Source organism: Dendrobates tinctorius, unplaced genomic scaffold (genome assembly GCF_039654945.1).
Source record: "Dendrobates tinctorius isolate UK_male_01 unplaced genomic scaffold, ASM3965494v1 ptg000189l, whole genome shotgun sequence".
Classification (NCBI taxonomy): Eukaryota; Metazoa; Chordata; class Amphibia; order Anura; family Dendrobatidae; genus Dendrobates; species Dendrobates tinctorius.
Genome location: NW_027361856.1, coordinates 2,696,439 through 2,714,577, shown reverse-complemented (window position 1 = coordinate 2,714,577; position 18,139 = coordinate 2,696,439). Strand labels below are relative to the sequence as shown.

Sequence of the window (18,139 nt, the reverse complement as noted above, 5' to 3'; positions counted from 1 at the left end):
GAAACATGACTTTGACGCCATGGTCGCCTACCTCGTGGCCGACCTCACGCTATGGTCGGGTTTCGTTTCATGAAACCCGACTTTTGCGAAAGTCAGCGACTTTTGAAATTGACCGACCCGTTTCGCTTAACTCTAGACATAGCACAAAGACATTAATTAATGTTTCCCCAAACAACACTAAACCCATAAAAGTCATTGGTATCTACTATAGCTACTGTCTTTAGTCTTATCCCTGTTTCTTGGCTTGATCCATAAATTCAAGCTTTTGACATTTCAATGAGTTTTGTTCTTCTACCATCACTATCATGTATACACACATTGACCATATATTTGTTAACCCTATTCCCCTATTGATCTAATTTTCCTGCCAGATCTGCTAGCAGACATGATCTCATTTCACATCCTCCATTTCAAATTACATCTTTTTAGTTCTTTTGTAAAAGTTGAATCTTTTTCTAACTTTGGCAAGATGGCTGCCTGATTCATCATGGCCGCTCAGTATATTATGGCTGACCATTCTCTTACAGACCCACCTTGAGAATGCTAAATTGGGGGCCTTGGAACAACGGTGGGTGGCTCGTCTGGCCAAGTTTGACTTTACCATCCGTTATCGCTCTGCCACTAAAAATGCAAATGCCGATGGCCATCACGAGTGACAGTGGAAACACCAGTTGGGGATCTCGATGAACAACTCGAAGAGGAAGAAACCCCAGACTTCTGTAAGTTCAGGACCCCAGTAGTTGTTGTCCAGTCAAGTAGGGAGGCCTGCACGTTACCACGATCTCTGGGGAGAACCAATGAAGAATGGGGATGTGTTCAAGACGAAGACAAAGGGCTGAGACAGATGAAATGCTGGGTAGCGCAGAAGCAGAAGCCAGGCAAACAAGAGAGGAATAGTCTAGACGCTGAGATGAAGAGTGTCCTAGACCAGTAGGATAGGCTGGAGGTGCGAGAATCAGTACTATATCGCAAGAGACAACAGCCAAAAGACACTGAGGTAAGGTGGCAGGTGGTCATCCCCGGAGGAATGGCCCCGGAAGTGGCAACCGAAGCCCATGATTTTGGAGCCCACTTCAGGTCCACAAAGACCTACCAGTGGTTACAACGGTATGTGTACTGCCCCCGGTTGGAGTCCGTGGTGGAAGAGGTCTGCCGGCAGTGTCAGGCATGTGACCTTGTTAAGAGTACTGAACAAAGGGCACTCATCCAGACCATACATACTAAAGAACCGCTGGAAGTCTTGATGATCGACTATCTCCTCGTGGGTCACTCAGCCCAGGGGCCACAGTACTGTTTGGTGATGACCGAACATTTCTCCAAGTTCTCCGAAGTCACCCCGACCAGAGATCAGACTTCCGAGTCGGCAGCACGGGCCATTTGTCAAGACTTCATTGGGGTGTATGGGTGCACAAAGCGCATCCACTCTGACCAAGGTGCATGTTTCCAAGGCAAGGTGAAGGAAGAACAGTATAGTTTGTATTGCATCTAGCGGTCCCGGACCACCCCTTACCACCCTCAAGGCAACAGAGCATGTGAACGCTTCAACCGAACCTTGCTGCAAATGCTGAGGAAGTTGGAAGAGGACAAGAAGGCATGCTGGCCAGACTACCTGTCAAAGTTGGTCTGAACCTACAACAATCGGGTCCATTCCACCGCGGGTTACACCACATATCTGCTGCTGTTTGGAAGAGCTGGATGAGAGATCACTGAGTTGAAGTTAGAACAGCCAGAAGCACTGATGGAGTGAACAGTAACTTCATGGGTGAAGGAACATCGGCAACGATTGCAAACAATACGGCGGTTGGTGGGTCAGCAGCTACAGGAGAAAGAACATACGGGCCGTAAACTGATTCAAGAGATACCGCTCCATCCTGGGGACCGAGTATTAGTCAGTGATAAATGCCCCAGGCGTAAGCTAAGCGAGAGATGGGAAATACAGCCTTAAAAAGTAATCGAGCGAGTGTATGCTGACGGCCCGGTCTACAAGGTGCAGGTTGAGAATTAGACGTCAAACCCTAGAGTGCTCCACAGAAATATGCTGCGGCCATGCCGGTTCAAGGCCCATCCTGTACCAGTGCTGCTTGAGGGTGATGCTCCACCTCATGAACCTGTCTTGCCTGCTGATGAAATCAATGATGAATGGTACCACTGCCACCATGTGACAATGAGTCCAGACAAGAGCCTACTACAACTCCTGCAGCAAGTATTCCTCTGGAAGATAGTCAAGACATCCAGAGATCCCAGAGGTCTACTGCAGGGGTTCCACTAGCCCGATACATAGAACAGTGTTCTCTGTCTGTTTCTCCGCTTTTGTTTTCTCCCCTATAGGTGTTGTTCCGCATTGCAAGTGTCTCTATCCCACTGCAACCTTGATGCTGTGATGGCTGAGGACGACCATCTTTAAGTAGGGAGGCATGTAAGAGGGTGGCGTTGCTATGGATGGTAGAGACAAGCTGCCACTTTAAGAGACAGCACCCCCCTTGGTTAGAGCAATGGGACATTCTCTCTCCCCTTGCAGTAAAGAGTGTGTGGTTTCTTCTGCCAGCACTGGAGAGGGGAGGGGCTGCCTTTCTGTGTGTAAGTTGAGAGCCGAGATTTCTGCAGTAAGTAGACGTGCCTGCTGTGAGGAAAAGAGCGTTTAGTCTTGAGACTGTGACTTTGTAAGCCATTCTGGAGATAATAAGGTGGCTTTCCTGTGTTGCTGTGAGGAGCCATGAAGAAAAGACAAGAAAGGAATCCAGAGGAGGGAATCCACTGTTTCTAGGAGCATCACTGGACCTGCACTCAAGGAAAAGACCACATTGCGCAGAGCTTCCAGGAAGAAGTGAGCACTATCTTGCAAAGCTGCAGGCCCCCAGGAATGGACTGAGATACCAACGCTACTGTGAGTGATAACCTCTTCTGTGCACATGCTAGGGTTTAAGATAGACTGCAATAGATAGAGCACGGCAGCCGTGTGTCCTGGTTAGCAAAGGCCAGATAGGTCATAGTTAGTGTAGCATCATACATTACTATACTGTGTTGTCTTGCCAGTTGGATAAATACACTGAGCTGTTATAGTTGGTGCTACGTGCTGTTTGACGGCCCAGCTAAAGAATATTATCCTTGTAAATTGTCTTTTTCCATAGCATACCCCTGTTTCTGCATTTTCCTAAACACTGCATTCCTTGCCTGTAAATAAATTAACCCTTTGTTGCTTGCACCTCATCATGTGTACCGTAGTCTCCCTGCATTGTGGTGGTCCCCCGGCTATCGCTTCATTTACACATGGTATCATGCCCACATGCTTGTTCCAATATGGAAGACCACAGCAATTTGGCAGATTTAGGTATGGTGGGGGTTACTGGGTGAAATTTACTTTGTTTTGCTAATCTTTTAAGAGTCGATAAATCCATACTCACTCTTCCTGGAGCCATCTTGGTTGTCCTCCTTGTCCTTTCTGTGCTGCTTGAAAAGGTCCTTTTATCTCCGGAACGCCTTTTCCTGACCAGCTGGACTTTACCTTGAGAACAACTATGACTCTTTGGAAGAATGGATTGGTAAAGTTCACCCCAAACTCTCAAAGATTACTTACGCAAAAGAAAAAGAAAAACTTTAAAAATCAGAAGATTGGGTTCTCTGTTCTAGATTTTGTTCCATGTATAGCTCATATTATAAATCTGCATCACCTGTCTGAACTATCAGCACTCTGAACTCATAGAATTACACAACCGTTCACCCTGTATCAGTGAAATTTGTCCACGTCCCTCCGGCCTGATCAGTTCACAGACGATGACCAGATATTCACACAGCAAAACACAAAAACAAAATCTCAACAGTGGGCCTGTAGCTCGCCATTGTTAAAGGACGGGTTTTTCTCCAGAAAATAACTAAAATTATAGTTATTAAAGGGGAACTCTCCCTGCACCTATATTGAGGTCTGATATTATAAAAAAAAAGTTATAGGTCTCAGAATAAAGCGATGCAAAAAAAATTATTGTCTCTATAAAATAGTGTTTTATTTGTAAAAGTGCCAAAACATAAAACATTTTGCTGGAAAATGAGAAATCAATGGTCAACTTTTAATACTTGTAACTTCCTAACAAAAAAACTTTGTTTGAAAAAATTCTACTGATTTTAACCCCTTTCTGACATATTACGCACTATCCCGTCCATGTGCCCTGGGACATAATACCCAATGACGGGATCGTACGTCATAGCGATCAGCAGCGCCCCCGGAACATTAACCCCTGTCACACTGCGATCCAACATGATCACAGTGTACCGGGGCATAGGAAAGAAGCGCGCAGGGAGGGGGCTCCCTCCATGCTTCCCTGCGACCCTCGGAGCGATGCGATGTGCTGCGTCGCTCCAAGGGTCTCCTCTCTGCAGGCCATCCTGATCCAATATGGCCACGGGGGGCCTTCGGGGCCTTGCAGAGAGCCGGCTTCCACAGTGCCTGCTAAAAGCAGGCACTGAGGAAGTCTGTGCAGCGCCTGTCAAATCGCTGATCTGACAAAGTGCTGTCTAAACTGTCAGATCAGTGATCTGACACCTTATAGTGATGTCCCCACCTGGGGCAATATAATAAAGTAAAAAAAAAAAAAAAAAAGTGTGAAAATCAGTTATAAAAAATCCCCAAATAAATTTAAAAAAAAATTCCCAATAAATTCTTTTTTTGTAAATAAAAAAAGATAAAAATGCACATATTTAGTATCGTCGCATCCATAACGACTTGCCCTATAAAACTGTACCACTAGTTAACCTCTTTAGTTAACCCCTTAAAAAAAAAACGAAGCACAAAACAATGCTTTATCATCATACAGCCGAACGAAAAGTGCAATAACGCGCGATCAAAAAGACAAATATAAATAAACATGGTACTGCTGAAAACATCATCTTGTCCCGCAAAAAACGAGCCGCCATACAGCGTCATCAGCGAAAAAATAAAAAAGTTACAGCTCACAGAATAAAGCGATGCAAAAATAATTATTTTTTATATAAAATTGTTTTCATTGCATAAAAGGGCCAAAAGATATCAATGAGGTATCACTGTAGTTGTACTGACCTGCGGAATAAAACCGCTTTATCAATTTTACCACACACAAAATGGTATAAACGCACCCCCCAAAAGAATTTCATGAAATGCTGGTTTTTGTTCATTCTGCGTCCCAAAAATCAGAATAAAAAGCGATCAAAAAATGTCACATGCCCGAAAATGGTACCAATAAAAACGTCAACTCGTCCCACAAAAAATAAGACCTCACATGACTCGGTGGGTCAAATAGAAAAATTATAGATCTCAAAATGTGGTGATGCAAAAGCTATTATTACAATAAAAAGCGTCCTTTAGCGTGCGATAGCTGCCAAACATAAAAACCCACCTTAAATAGTAAATCAAACCCCTTTTATCACCCCTTTAGTTAGTGAAAAATAATAAAATTAAAAAAATGTATTTATTTCCATTTTCCTATTAGGGTTAGGGCAAGGGTTAGATCTAGGGTTAGGGCTAGGGTTAGGGTAAGGCTGTGTGCACACAATGCGAAATCTGTTGCGGATTTTTCCATGCAGATTTGGTTAAATCCGCAGGTAAATCCGCAGGTCAAATGACCTGCATGTTACCTGCCAATTAAGTGCAGATTAGCCTGCGGTTTTCCCCTGCGTTCTGACACCTGGTAATGGAGCAGGTGTCAAACCGCTGCGGATTCCACACAAAGAAGTGACATACTTCGGATTTAAAACCGCAGCAAATCCGCCCGGAAAAATCCGCAGCATGTGCACTGCGTTTTTCATTTGCCATTGAATATAAAGATGCGGTACAATGCAGCAGAAACTGCTGCAGATCCTCAGGGCCAAATCCGCTGTGGATCCGCAGCAGAATCCGCAACGTGTGCACACACCCTTAGGTTTAGGGTTAGGGTTAGGGCTGAGATTAGGGTTAGGGGTGTGTTGGGGTTAGGGTTGAAGTTAGAATTTGGGGGTTTCCACAGTTTGGGCACATCAGGGGCTCTCCAAACCCAACATGGCGTCTGATCTCAATTCCAGCCAATTCTGCGTTCAAAAAGTCAAATGGTGCTCCTTCCGTTCCAAGCTCTGCCATGTGCCCAAACAGTGTTTTAACCCCACATATGGGGTATCAGCCTACTCAGGACAAATTGGACAACAACTTTTGGGGTCCAATTTCTCATGTTACCCTTGGGAAAATAAAAAAAATTGGGGACTAAAACATCATGTTTGTGGAAAAAATATGACTTTTTTATTTTCACGCTCGGATGTTATAAACTTCTGTGAAGCACTTGGGGGTTCAAAGTGCTCACCACACATCTAAATAAGTTCATTGTGGGGTCTAGTTTCCAGAATGGGGTCAATTGTGGGGGGTTTCTACTGTTTTGGCACATCAGGGGCTTTCCAAACGCGACATGGCGTCCGATCTCAATTCCAGCGGAAAAAAGTCAATTAGCGCTGCTTCCCTTCCAAGATCTGCCATGTGCCCAAATAGTTGTTTACCCCCACATATGGGGTATCAGCGTACTCAGAACAAATTGCACAAGAACTCTTGGGGTCCTGTTACCCTTGGGAAAAAAATTGGGGGTGAAAAGATCATTTTTGTGGAAAAAATATGATTTTTTAATTGTACGGCTGTACGTTATAAACTTCTGTGAAGCCCTTGGGGGTTCAAAGTACATCTAGATAAGTTCATTGGGGGGTCTAGTTTCCAAAATGGTGTCATTTGTGGGGGTTTTCCACTATTTTGGCACATCAGGGGCTTTCCAAATGCGACATGGCCTCAGATCTCAATTCCAGCCAAAAAAGTCAAGTGGCGCTCATTCCCTTCTGAGCTCTGCCATGCGCCCAAATAGTCGTTTACCCCCACATATGGGGTATCAGCATACTCAGGACAAATTGCACAATGACTTTTGGGGTCCTGTTACCCTTGGGAAAATAAAAATTGGGGGTGAAAGATCATTTTTGTGGAAAAAATATGATTTTTTAATTTTACGGCTCTACGTTATAACCTTCTGTGAAGCCCTTGGGGGTTCAAAGTGCTCACCACACATTTAAATAAGTTCCTTGGGGGTCTAGTTTCCAAAATGGTGTCATTTGTGGGGGGTTTCCACTGTTTAGGCACATCAGGGTCTCTCCAAACGTGACATGGCGTCTGATCTGAATTCAAGCCAAATTTGCGTTGAAAAAGTCAAACGGCGCTCCTTCCCTTCTCCTGCTCTGCCATGCGCCAAAACAGTGGTCCCCCCCACATATCAGGTATCAGCGTACTCAGGACAAATGGCACAATAACTTTTGCAGTCCAATTTGTCCTGTTACCCTTGGTAAAATAAAAGCAAATTGGACCTGCATTAATTTTTTTGTGAAAAAAGTTAAATGTTCATTTTTTTTAAACATTCAAAAAATTCCTGTGAAGCACCTGAAGGGTTAATAAACGTCTTGAATGTGGTTTTGAGCACCTTGCAGGGTGCAGTTTAAAGAATGGTGTCACTTTTGGGTATTTTCTAACATATAGATTCCTCAAAGTGGCTTCAAATGTGATGTGGTCCCTAAAAATAAAATGAGAAATCGCTGGTCAACTTTTAACCCTTATAACTTCCTAACAAAAAAAAAATTTTGGTCCCCAAATTGTGCTGATGTAAAACAAACATGTGGGAAATGTTATTTATTAAGTTTTTTTGTGTGCCATATAGCTGTGATTTAAGGGCATAAAAGTTCAAAGTTGGAAAATTGCTACATTTTCAAAATTTTCGCCAAATTTCCATTTTTTTCACAAATAAGCACAAGTTACAGTATATGAATGAAATTTTACCACCACCATGAAGTACAATATGTCACGAGAAAATAGTGCCAGAATCACTGGGATCCATGCAAGCATTCCAGAGTTATTACCTCACAAAGGGACAGTGGTCAGAATTGTAAAAATTGGCCCGGTCATTAATGTGCAAACCACCTTCGGGGGTAAGGGGTTAATATATTCGCACACTGCCCAGGTCTCAGGCTGTCACAGGGGATAGATTTGGCCACGTGGAGGAGATATGCCCTGCAAAAGGTCAATTGGACAGTCGTACGCCCTATGAGGTGGTAAAGTCTCCTCCTTTTTATCAAAGATGTCCGTGTATGTCCAATATACCTCAGGCTATCAAGGCAAATTAGCAGAAGAAGTCAGAGGTCGGGCCGGATGACTGGGAGAAAGACACCTCTCATGACAGTCTTGACCCTAGTGGTGTACTTCTCTGTTCTTCCAGTCCATGACTGGCTTGTGTTTTTGCCACCAAACCAAAACAAGGTAAGTAGAGGTCCCTATCACAAGAAAAAAATTAATGGACCCCTAAAATATAACTTTTAATTTTGAAAAGCTAAAAAATGTCTAAGTTTCAAATACAAATATCTCTGTATATAAAAATGAATGTATGTGTGTGTGTGTATCGGCTACGCCCACTCCACATAGCCCCACCCAATCACTAAGCATCTGTTAGGGTCGGCGGAATGCACCAAATATAAATAACAGGAGGTGCGTTCGCCGCCCGGGGTCCACCGTGTGGTAGATGTAACGACCGCTGCTGGACAATGGCAGACACGCTAGGAGGCGTAGTAGTGCACTCGGGTTACGTCACCCGAGGTGCTAGGACAGACTCTGTTTAATCACAGAGATGCCCTAGAGTAACTAAAGTATGAACGCTGGGCCTGTTCGCTTCACTGGGCTAACCAGTGGGTGGCGTCGCAGCCGCGAGCGCCAACAGGTACTGCTGACTGCAGTGCGGCGGTAACTACTGCCGCTAAGCGACGATGCCGAGGATCCGGACACCGTCGGACTCTAGTGTATGGTGCGGTAAGCACAGTGGCGCTAGCTTGCCACTACCTGGCGCTGACCTATGAACACACTCTGTCACCAATCGTAATATCAGAGGGTAAGGGTTTCAAATGAGTCAGTCACCAGACACATGCATCCATCACCATTCACACATAGCAAGATAAGTCTACACTAGCGCATGGCCGAGTCGCCATGCGGGCTTTTTATAGCCATGTGCTTCCGGGACCTTCCAGTACCCTGGGAAGGACCAATCATATCCGACGCAGGACCTGAACATGTGACCCCTGCTCTCCACTGGAAGGTCACCTTGCGGGCATGCCCAGTAGCACGGCATGAGGACTTAGCCTCTGGAGCGGTTCCCTGCAGAGCAGGTTGCACTACCATTGCTGCACCAGAGGGGGCAGCAACATCCAGGCTCACAGAACGAGTCTGAGCAGGACGCCTGGCTTGCCGTGATTGCTGAGCAGGTCCCTGAGCGGTTGGAGAGGAATGGGAGACTGCTGGATGTCTGGCTCTGGATTCCTGCTGTGCAGTGTCAGGAATCTGACGCCTAACAGCATCTTTCATTTCACCAGAAGCTGTTTAAAAGAAGTTGAGCTGTGATTGGTTGCTATGAACAACAGTTTTCCCGCTCCACAACACCTCAGCAGACACTGACCAGGTGGGAGAAATCTCCAGGAACATAAGATCCCAGCCATTGTTTGCCCCCAAAAAGGAGCAGAGAGCACATGACAAAAATGAATCACCCCTTCCCTGCCCATATACCCATCACACATTCTCCATCCCATAGTCCAGTGCCCATATACTCAGCACACATCCTCCATCCCATAGTCCCATGTCCAGTGCCCATATTCCCATCATACATATCCTCCATCCCATAGTCCAGTGCCTATATACCATCATACATCCTCCATCCCATAGTCCAGTGTCCATATACCCATCAGACATCCTCCATCCCACAGTCCCAGAGGCACATCTTCCCTCTTAAAGGGATCTGCAGTATGGAAGTGACGGCAAATCCCTCAACGCTCTGATTCTGACCCCAGGCCCCTCTTAAAGGGATCTCCGGTATAGAAGCTAGGACCGTTCCACTCAGCGCTCTGCTTCTGACCCCAGGCCTCTCTTAAAGGGATCCCCAGTATGGAAGTGAGGGCAAATCCACTCTGCGCTCTGGTTCTGACCCCAGGCCCCTCTTAAAGGGATCCACGGTATGGAAGTGAGGGCAAATCCACTCTGCACTTTGGTACTGATCCCAGACCTCTCTTAAAGGGATCTCCGGTATGGAAGTTATGGCAAATCCACTCAGCGCTCTGGTTTTGACCCCAGACCTCTCTTAAAGGGATCCCCGATACAGAAGTTAGGACCGTTCCACTCAGTGCTTTGGTTCTGACTCCAGGCTGATGGGATCATGTGGGATATTAGGGGTAGTAGTCCGGTGGCTCTGACGGGATGATGTGGGCTATAAGTGGTAGTAGTCCGGTACCTCTGGCTGACAGGATGATGTGGGATATTAGGGGTAATAGTCCGGTGGCTCTGACTGACGGGATGATGTGGGATATTAGTGGTAGTAGTCCGGTGGCTCTGACAGGATGATGTGGGATATTAGTGGTAGTAGTCCAGTGGCTCTGGCTGACGGGATGATGTGGGATATTAGGGGTAGTACTCCGGTGGTTCTGGCTGACGGGATGATGTGGGATATTAGTGGTAGTTGTCCGGTGGCTCTGGCTGACGGGATGATGTGGGATATTAGTGGTAGTAGTCCAGTGGCTCTGGCTGACAGGATGATGTGGGATATTAGGGTTAGTAGTCAGGTTGCTCTAACGGGATAATATGGGAATTAATGGTAGCAATCCAGTGGCTCTGGTTGATGGGATGATGTGGGATATCAGGGGTAGTAATCCGGAGGCTCTGACTGATGGGATGATATGGGATATTAGGAGTAGTAGTCCGGTGGCTCTGGCTGACGGGATGATGTGGGATATTAGGAGTAGTAATCCAGTAGCTCTGGCTGACAGGAAGATGTAGGATATTAGGGGGAGTAGTCCAGTGGCTCTGGCTGACGGGATGATGTGGGATATTAGGGGTAGTAGTCCGGTGGCTCTGGCTGACAGGACGATGTGGGATATTAGGGGTAGTAGTTCGGTAGCTCTGGCTGACAGGATGATGTGGGATATTATAGTGAATGTGGCTATGTGGAGTGGGCGGGGCTAAACCATCAGCTTTATATATATATAGATATAATCATTATAATTTGTTATAACTAACCGTAGTTAGTTACTATGCCCGAGTAATGCCGGGCTCTTCAGCTAGTAGGTAAATAAAATCAAATAGAGAGTACAATAAGGGTCTTAATTAGGGAAAGTCAAATTGCATTAATATGTAGACTACTGAGCCATATAAATATTCCCTATGCTGTGTCCTGCCTGACAGTGGAGGTTGGCACCCTGCGGTATGGCGCCCCCACTCGTCGGCAGCTAACCCTTTTGAATTAAGAAAAGTTATCCCAAAACCCACCCTGATACAAATAGAATCCAAGTTAAAGAGCAAAGGTTTGTGTATGATGAGATCAAGGCTATGATGAGCTGGATAATGTCTCATTACCAATAGCAATATTTATATAGCTAGCTAAATTGTGTAGTGGAGCTAAGAGTCACCTATATCTTCCTATACTTGGTTGATGGAGTAGGAGGTTTAACCAGGAGTGTCCTACGTGCAGAAGGACAGGTGACAGTAATAATAATATGTAGACTAGTGAGCTATGAACAAATTTCTATACTGTGTCCTGCCTGGCAATGGAGGTTAGTACCATTGTAGGGTTGCTAGGCCGGACTGGGGGGTGGTCCCTCTGGGTACCGCGCAACAACGTATAGACACGATGAGGCAGGTTTCGGGTTCAACAGGTCCAAGTTTATTCTTCCACCGTCCGACGGATGGCCCTCACAGTACACCACAATATCTCTTTTACGGCCATCCATTTCCAGGGCCGCTTCACGCACACCGTACTTTACACTGGGGACGTACATGTACACACCGTCCCCTCTTCACTCTCCGACGCTCCTGTCAGATCCGTCACTGTGGCCGCCTTAGGCCTGTAAACTAACAGTACTTTTACTGATCAGTTGTCTCTCTCAATACGGTATGCTTTACCTCTGTGCCTCGTCTATACTGCGGTACTTTTGTGTCAGGACTAGTGTTGAGCATTCCGATACCGCAAGTATCGGGTATCGGCCGATACTTGCTGTATCGGAATTCCGATACCGACTTCCGATATTTTTTCAATATCGGAATTCGGCATCGGAATCGGAAGTTCAGTTGATTGACGGCCTGACGTCATCATGATGCGCGGTGTGTGCGCATCATGATGCGCCGTCATTTCGGGCCTTCCGGGGGTCTCTGCCGGCCTGCCGGGGGGCTGTGCCGGCCTGCCGGGGGGCTGTGTGGACTGCCCGGGGTCTCTGCCGGCCTGCCGGGGGGCTGTGCCGGCCTGCCGGTGGTCTGTGCACCCTGTGGGGGTCTGTACCGGCCTGCCGGGGGGCTGTGCCGGCCTGCCGGGGGGCTGTGCTGATGTCCGGGGGTCTGTGCAAGCATCGTCCGATGGGACTACAAGTCCCATCGGGCGATGCCTGCTACCATGACAGTGATTGACACATTAGCCAATGATGGGACAGTAGTAGTCCCATCATCCGGCTAATGTGTTAAATGTTAAAAAAAAAAAAAAAAAAAAAAAAATACTACATACATACTACATGCATGCTACATACATACTACATGCTACATACATACTACATATATACTACATACATACTACATACATACTGCATGCTACATGTATGCTACATACATACTACATGCTACATACATACTACATATATACTACATACATACTACATATATACTACATACATACTACATACATGCTACATACATACTGCATGCTACATACATACTACATACATACTACATACATACTACATGCATGCTACATGCATACTACATATATACTACATGCTACATATATACTACATGCTACATACATACTACATGCATGCTACATACATACTACATATATACTACATACATACTACATACATGCTACATACATACTGCATGCTACATACATACTACATGCATGCTACATATATACTACATACATACTACATACATGCTACATACATACTGCATGCTACATACATACTACATACATACTACATACATACTACATGCATGCTACATACATACTACATACATACTACATGCATGCTACATGCATGCTACATACATACTACATGCTACATACATACCATATACATACTACATGCATGCTACATACATACTACATGCATGCTACATATATACTACATGCATGCTACATACATACTACATGCTACATACATACTACATATATACTACATGCTACATACATACTACATGCTACATACATACTACATATATACTACATGCATGCTACATACATACTGCATGCTACATGCATGCTACATACATACTACATACATACTACATGCTACATACATACCACATATATACTACATACATACAATACATTCATACAATACATACATAGACATACAGTACATATAACATAGAGTAACATACTTACCAATACTTGTCACATTGTTCCCCGAAGCCATTGTCTTTCCGGAATAAATATTAACATAACAAACCACAAAAATACTCACCCACGATCCGAAGCAGTCCACGAGTGTGTCCCACGACGATCTTGGGTAGAGAACTGCAGCATCAGATGATGCTGCCGTTCTCTACGGGCTGCAGGAATCCAATGACGGAAGGTAGGTATCCTTCCGCACTGTATTCCTCCGCCACTTAAAAAAAGAAAAAAGTCCCTAGTCTCACTTTATGCCATTGCTGCGTGGGAAATTCCCACACAGCAATGGCATAAAGTGAGACTAGGGACTTTTTTTTTTTTTAAGTGGCGGAGGAATACAGTGCGGAAGGATACCTACCTTCCGTCATTGGATTCCTGCAGCCCGTAGAGAACGGCAGCATCATCTGATGCTGCAGTTCTCTACCCAAGATCGTCGTGGGACACACTCGTGGACTGCTTCGGATCGTGGGTGAGTATTTTTGTGGTTTGTTATGTTAATATTTATTCCGGAAAGACAATGGCTTCGGGGAACAATGTGACAAGTATTGGTAAGTATGTTACTCTATGTTATATGTACTGTATGTCTATGTATGTATTGTATGAATGTATTGTATGTATGTAGTATATATGTGGTATGTATGTAGCATGTAGTATGTATGTAGTATGTATGTAGCATGCATGTAGCATGCAGTAAGTATGTAGCATGCATGTAGTATATATGTAGTATGTATGTAGCATGTAGTATGTATGTAGCATGTAGTATATATGTAGTATGTATGTAGCATGTAGTATGTATGTAGCATGCATGTAGTATATATGTAGCATGCATGTAGTATGTATGTAGCATGCATGTAGTATGTATATGGTATGTATGTAGCATGTAGTATGTATGTAGCATGCATGTAGTATATATGTGTTATGTATGTGGTATGTATGTAGCATGCATGTAGCATGCATGTAGTATGTATGTAGTATGTATGTAGTATATATGTAGTATGTATGTAGCATGTAGTATGTATGTAGTATGTATGTAGCATGCATGTAGCATGCAGTATGTATGTAGCATGCATGTAGTATATATGTAGTATGTATGTAGCATGTAGTATGTAGCATGCATGTAGTATATATGTAGTATGTAGCATGTAGTATGTATGTAGCATGCATGTAGTATATATGTGTTATGTATGTAGCATGTAGCATGCATGTAGCATGCATGTAGTATATATGTGGTATGTATGTAGCATGCAGTATGTATGTAGCATGCATGTAGTATATATGTAGTATGTATGTTGCATGTAGTATGAATGTAGCATGTATGTAGTATGTAGTATGAATGTAGCATGTATGTAGTATGCATGTAGTATGTATGTAGCATGTAATTTTTTTTTTTTTTTACATTCAACACATTAGCCGGATGATGGGACTACTACTGTCCCATCATTGGCTAATGTGTCAATCACTGTCATGGTAGCAGGCATCGCCCGATGGGACTTGTAGTCCCATCGGACGATGCCTGCACAGACCCCCGGAGCCTGCACAGACCACCGGCAGGCCGGCACAGCCCCCCGGCAGGCCGGCACAGCCCCCCGGAGCCTGCACAGACCACCGGCAGGCCGGCACAGACCACCGGAGCCTGCACAGACCCCCTGGCAGGCCGGCACAGCCCCCCGAAAGGCCCGTACAGACCCCAGAGAGGCTGTACAAGGGCAGGAAAGGGTTTTTCTTATTCCGATACCGGAAGTCCCATAGACTTGAATGGGACTTCCGGTATCGGAATCGGCGATACCGATACTTTTTTTAAAGATCGGCCGATACCATCCGATACGATACTTTGAAGTATCGGACGGTATCGCTCAACTCTAGTCAGGACCACCCCCTCCTGACTTTCTCTCTCCTCAGTCCCCCTGGTTTGGTTTTCTCACAGTGCACAAACTGTCGTAGTCTTCCTGTCACTTGAGCTCCCCCTGGGGACTAGAACTTTCTGGAACCCTCCTGTCAAATTTATATCATTCCCGATTCCCTGTAACTCCGCCCCCCATGACCAACGGTTTCCTAAGCCCTAAGCTGATGTCAAGCCCTTCACTCACACTCCTCCCTGCCCTTTAATGGTCAGCCCAAGGTATTGCAAGTCCACTACACTTTCTTAGCTGTTTCCCCCACTGTGATAACTGACACCTGTCTAAACTGTACAAACCTTCCTTTCTCTCTTGTGACAAGTCTGTCCGTCCATCAGGCCACCTTCCCTACACCATTAGTTACTGCGATATGGTGCCCCCACTCGTCGGCGGCTCTCCCTGATGACTAAAATCCCTTTATTTTGTGCAAATCTCCCACATTTCCAGCACCAAAGCAACCCCAGACCATCACATTACCTCCACCATGCTTGACAGATGGCATAAGGCACTCTTCCAGCATCTTTTCAGTTGTTCTGCGTCTCACAAATATTCTTCTGTGTGATCCAAACACCTCAACTTGGATTCGTCTGTCCATAACACTTTTTTCCATCCAATCTTCCTCTGTCCAATGCCTGTGTTCTTTTGCCCGTATTAATCTTTTCCTTTTATTAGCCAGTCTCAGATATGGCTTTTTCTTTGCCACTCTGCCCTGAAGGCCAGCATCCCGGAGTTGCCTCTTCACTGTAGACGTTCACACTGGCTACTATTTAATGAAGCTGCCAGTTGAGGACCAGTGAGGCATCGATTTCTCAAACTGCAGACTCTGATGTTCTTGTCTTGTTGCTCAGTTGTGCAGCGGGGCCTCCCACTTCTCTTTCTACTATGGATAGAGTCTGTTTGTGCTCTTCTCTGATGGGAGTAGTACACACCGTTGTAGGAAATCTTCAGTTCTTGGCAATTTCTCACATGGAATAGCCTTCATTTCTAAAAGCAAGAATAGACTGTCAAGTTTCACATGAAAGTTTTTTTTTTTTCTGGCCATTTTGAGAGTTTAATGGAACCAACAAATGTAATGCTCCAGATTCTCAACTAGCTCAAAGGAAGGTCAGGTTTATAGCTTCTCTAATCAGCCAAACTGTTTTCAGCTGTGCTAACATACTTGCACAAGGGTTTTCAAGGTTATTCTAACCATCCATTTGCCTTCTTACACAGTTAGCAAACACAAAGTACTAGTAGAACATTGGAGTGATGGTTGTTGGAAATGGGCCTCTATACACATATGAACATATTGCATTACAAACCAGATATTTGCAGCTGGAATAGTCATTTACCACATTAATAATGTATAGAGTATATTTCTGAATCATTTAATGTTAGCTTCTTTGGAAAAAACTGCTTTTCTTTCAAAAATAAGGAAATTTCTAAGTGACCCTAGACTATTGAACGGTAGTGTGTGTATTATGTGTGTATATATATATATGTATATATATATATATATATATATATATACAGTTGTGGCCAAAAGTATTGACACCCCTGCAATTCTGTCAGGTAATACTCAGTTTCTTCCTGAAAATGATTGCAAACACAAATTCTTTGGTATTATTATCTTCATTTAATTTGTCTTAAATGAAAAAACACAAAAGAGAATGAAGCAAAAAGCAAAACATTGATCATTTCACACAAAACTCCAAAAATGGGCCAGACAAAAATATTGGCACCCTCAGCCTAATACTTGGTTGCACAACCTTTAGTCAAAATAACTGCAACCAACCGCTTCCGGTAACCATCAATGAGTTTCTTACAATGCTCTGCTGGAATTTTAGACCTTTCTTCTTTGGCAAACTGCTCCAGGTCCCTGATATTTGAAGGGTGCCTTCTCCAAACTGCCATTTTTAGATCTCTCCACAGGTGTTCTATGGGATTCAGGTCTGGACTCATTGCTGGCCACCTTAGAAGTCTCCAGTGCTTTCTCTCAAACCATTTTCTAGTGCTTTTTGAAGTGTGTTTTGGGTCATTGTCCTGCTGGAAGACCCATGACCTCTGAGGGAGACCCAGCTTTCTCACACTGGGCCCTACATTATGCTGCAAAATTTGTTGGTAGTCTTCAGACTTCATAATGCCATGCACACGGTCAAGCAGTCCAGTGCCAGAGGCAGCAAAGCAACCCCAAAACATCAGGGAACCTCCACCATGTTTGACTGTAGGGACCGTGTTCTTTTCTTTGAATGCCTCTTTTTTTCTCCTGTAAACTCTGTGTTGATGTCTTTGCCAAAAATGCTCTACTTTTGTCTCATCTGACCAGAGAACATTCTTCCAAAACGTTTTAGGCTTTTTCAGGTAAGTTTTAGCAAACTCCAGCCTGGCTTTTTTATGTCTCGGGGTAAGAAGTGGGGTCTTCCTGGGTCTCCTACCATACAGTCCCTTTTCATTCAGATGCCGACGGATAGTACGGGTTGACACTGTTGTACCCTCGGACTGCAGCTTGAACTTGTTTGGATGTCGGTCGAGGTTCTTTATCCAACATCCGCACAATCTTGCGTTGAAATCTCTTGTCAATTTTTCTTTTCTGTCCATATCTAGGGAGGTTAGCCACAGTGCCATGGGCTTTAAACTTCTTGATGACACTGCGCACGATAGACACAGGAACATTCAGGTCTTTGGAGATGGACTTGTAGCCTTGAGATTGCTCATGCTTCCTCACAATTTGGTTTCTCAAGTCCTCAGACAGTTCTTTGGTCTTCTTTCTTTTCTCCATGCTCAATGTGGTACACACAAGGACACAGGACAGAGGTTGAGTTATTGCCAACACCTGTTAGGTGC

General features: G+C 44.6%; 1 protein-coding gene across 1 annotated transcript in view; it reads left to right on the top strand.

Moving 5' to 3' along the window:
- Positions 1-18,139, top strand: part of LOC141055610 (C-X-C chemokine receptor type 6-like) — a 126,718-nt gene that overhangs the window by 106,917 nt on the left and 1,662 nt on the right. The gene's annotated exons all lie outside the window — the stretch shown is intronic.